Raw genomic sequence first — 4,072 nt, forward strand, 5'->3', positions numbered from 1 at the left:
TGAGGGTTTTTGCATTTGTACGGAGCCTTGTTCTGTTTCTTGAAGCTGGCGCCGCTAGCGTCTATGCTGTGTAGAGGCACGTCCCTGACTGTGTTCAGTGCAAAGGTAGAGCTGCTGTAGCATGTCTTTGATCCACGAAGCATTTGAGCACTGTATGTGGTCCTCCACTCACCTTGAAGCCAACCTTCTTAGGTAGAGGTTCTTCTAGCATTTACCGCGATGCTCGACAGATCTTTAGTTTGGGACTTACATTAGGCTTCCTTTTTAGTGTCGATTTCACGATAGACTACTGCTCAGTGGGGTCTGCTTTCTGGTTGAGGAGGGGGGAATGGCAGAGGCGGCAGGGGACACCACGGAACAGGTTGGAGTAAAAAGGGAAGAATCATGAGGCTTCACCTGACCTCTCCATATAGCATTCAGAAAAGTGAGCAACCGACGGGGTCGTAACAAGTGTCCTCGATCTAACTCGAGCACGGTCGCAAGCAATACGGACAAAAATTCTAAAGAGCAGGCGACCCCCTATCCACTCCCAAGGCGGCCGGCCCCCGCTAGGTCGAGGGCCTGGGGCAGGAAGGGAACCGCCCGCATGACACGAGTTCCAAGGCATATCGCTGGAGCGATTGCTGCAGTGCAACGGCGCTTCCATGCAAAGCCAGGAGAAGTGTTAAACACTTCCTTAGCCGTTAATAGCCAGCGTGCACGCATGTAGAGGTACACTTACTAACTTCAGACAAGCCATGCGACACTCCAACTTCAGAAAGGCCGTGCTACAAGCCAACTTCAGACAACCCGTTATGCACATAACACGCTCTACTCTCTCTCGTTACACTTTTGCGCCTACCCAACTCTTTCCAGTGTATTGTACTATGAAAGGTAGCCTTTATATGAATTCACTAATTTGTCCGCTTGATTAGAACTTTGTGTTTAGGGTCTGTTTAACGAAGCAGCCGCACGGATTCGTGCGTGCCTCTGACCTTCAGGCCAGCGGATGCTAGCCGTATACACGGCTGTCTCATTTGACCTAACGGTCGTCACTTAGGGCGATCCAGGGNCCAGCGGATGCTAGCCGTATACACGGCTGTCTCATTTGACCTAACGGTCGTCACTTAGGGCGATCCAGGGAGGTTTCCTGTCGGTAAAAACAGAAACGTTGAGATATTCTGATTGTGTTTAATGATTATATGGATGGGATGCAGCTGCCTTTTACGCAGTTGATGCCATTTGTGGGTATGGGCTGCGGGGCGCATCGGGGGCACGTTGGTTCTTAGTTTCTTGTCGGGGGAACGAGCAGTTATACAATAATCTGCTCAATAAAGCTGTCCGCTTTTGAGTGTTTTATTCTCGCTTCGCTAAGATGCAGCAGACAGAGTTTTGTCTTTGACGGGATTGCTGGGGGAGACGCTTCCACGCCAACGAGACCAAAGTGCCTCCTGTGAACAGAGCCGTATTAAGAACAGCTTCTTACCGGAGCTACGGAACTCTGTCGTGGGTTTTATAAGCTGAAATACACCTTCAGCTATTTATAGGGCTGTGATTGTGTTGGCGTGCAGCAGATTCATCGATCTGTCACACGGACTCCTTGTGGCTTGTTCAAGGGAAAGACGGGCGATTGTGTGACTTTTTGCGGAAAAAGAACGCCCGAAGTCGTGTCACTGGGTTTGCCAGAATATTCGGCAATAAAAAACTGCGAGTGGCCAGCAAAGTTATGGCCCTCGCGGACCAGGCCCACGTTGCGAACCGGCCGTGGAAGGACACGTGCTTCGTGCTCAAATTAAAACGGGGATTTTGATTTTAATAGCTTCTGTCACCCACTTCAATGTAGCGTTTTCTCCCCGCCACAACTCCAGCCTTCCCACTAAGTGAACACGAGCTGTTGAGGCTCGATACAGGATTCTGGCCTTGCCACTTCTTATCTTTCGGCGAGGTGAAATTTAGGCAGTAAAGGATCTGCCAGAGTTTATTGGTTTCTCGCCTGCACCAAGCACTACTTTGAATTGCATCAACACGAGTCGTAAGTGGCGAAGACCATCAGTAAATGCTGAATCGAAATGCCCCTGGAAGAGCGAGTACATGAACGCCGTGTCCACGTTTCCTACTCCAGTTTTTTCCTTAGATATTGCCCGTTTAGAGGGATGTGACTGGAGGGATTTCTGGCAAGGCGCGCACCCATGCAGGATCCACTTGACGTCAAAGACTCCCCCGTTGCCCTGTCCCATGGACCCTGCGGGCAGGGTACTCCAGCATCTGTCCTCGGTGAACCCCCGAGGTCGACAACCCGATCCTTGAGGTGGCGCCGGGGCTCGGTTCGTAGGTCTCCACGGCAATTATGTGCTGCACTTCTTTCTGTGGTGGCAGTCGCGGCCATCACCCTATACTACTTCCGCGTCTGCTACGAGCGGGCCAGACATGGCCACATGCAGCGACGACTCGCAGGTAGAAGGGTTCCACCAGATGACGACCCCGTGCTTTCGGCCATTATTGACATGTGTCTGGACATGGAGGAAGAGAATAGTAACACTTCGCTCTCCCCACAACCTCATCCGCAGGTGGGACCAGCTGGCCATCTGGAGGCGCAGCCTTCACCCAACCATGCGCCAGGCCCAGTGGAAACCTCAGTAAATCAATATATGTGGATTCAGGAAGCACCTGCACCCTATTCCTCTCCACCAGTCCCATCGTTTCACCCAGAACCTCATACACACGGCTATGCTGACTCACCGATAGACGCATATGACGCATATGGTGGTTTGGGGTTCCCTAGCCCTCACGCTGAGGGGCCGTCAACATCCACTGGGCAGTTTTCCATGCAACAATTGAGTAGTGATGATTCCCCACCTACTGCANGGGGCCGTCAACATCCACTGGGCAGTTTTCCATGCAACAATTGAGTAGTGATGATTCCCCACCTACTGCATCTGATGGCGGCATATCCCCTATATTTACTGCGGTCAACAGCGCATCTTCGTCCCCTCAGTACGGTTTTTCACCAGGCTTTTCTGCAGGGCCCTTGTCACATTCACCCCACGGCATAGGGTCCTATATCGAGAGCTTGGAGGTAGCAGTGCCTGAAAGTTCATCGATGCATCTACAACAACCTCTGTTCCCACGCAACTCGCCTGAATCAAGCCTGCTGCGTTCGCCCAGTCAGGCAGTTGGAGCACAGAAAAGGCACTTCGAGCAAGTGGAGACCACAGGTGTACCGACTCCAGACCGCTTTCGTAAGAGGCAGAAGGTGGATGTTGCATCAATACAGGAAGCAAATAAGTTCACCAGTGGGATGAGTGGGCCGGCGGCATCGCCGATGGTGCTTCCTGAGTCTAGATTTCTGTCGGGTCAACAGTCTGGAGCGGGCTATGCAGTGGCAGCTCGGAAAGCGATTCAAAGAGGGCAGCTGCAATGGTTTCCATCTGCAACCAACCCGGGTCCAAGCGCTGTGGTGACTTGGCCATCCGTTGTATCCTCGTGGACACAGGGAACTCGGGATGTGGGCGTTTCAGCTTCGGATCCTGGACACCAGTCCTCACCCGACACTCCACAAAATATCCAATGTTCATATTCGGCTTGTGCGGGTCAGACTACGGCTGATCCCTCTGGAGGGTTCCCTGGATACTCCCTTTCACAACCAGAAGAGCCACCGGAAGCTTTTGTTGTCAGTCATCCTTTCTACAGGCTCCCAACCCTGGAGCCAGGCGTGAGTCTGGTAACTTTTTCTAGGGAGAATGCATTTAAGCTAAACAAAAGTCTGCGAGTATGTGATATGCTTTTGCATTACATGCATTCAGCGTTGGCAAAGGAAACACTCGATGAATCGCAAGCAAACGGGCTCATCCGTATCGTTGAAGGGATGATAAGCCATATTTTCCATTTCCAGAGGACAAGTGTTGAACGGCTAGCACCGTCTGATGCTGTGGGGGCCTTGGGGCGCCGTTATTTGATGCTTGATGCACTATTCTGCGCTACACAGGTTTTGCAGCCCGCGATACGTGCTACTGGTTGGTGGACAGATCTCGTTAAGGTGGTTCCATCTCGCGTGGTTTTGTTCCCAAGCGTATACCCATGTGTGCGTTCCAGA

Source organism: Eimeria mitis, genomic scaffold (genome assembly GCF_000499745.2).
Source record: "Eimeria mitis Houghton genomic scaffold, Emh_scaff1354, whole genome shotgun sequence".
NCBI lineage: Eukaryota > Apicomplexa > Conoidasida > Eucoccidiorida > Eimeriidae > Eimeria > Eimeria mitis.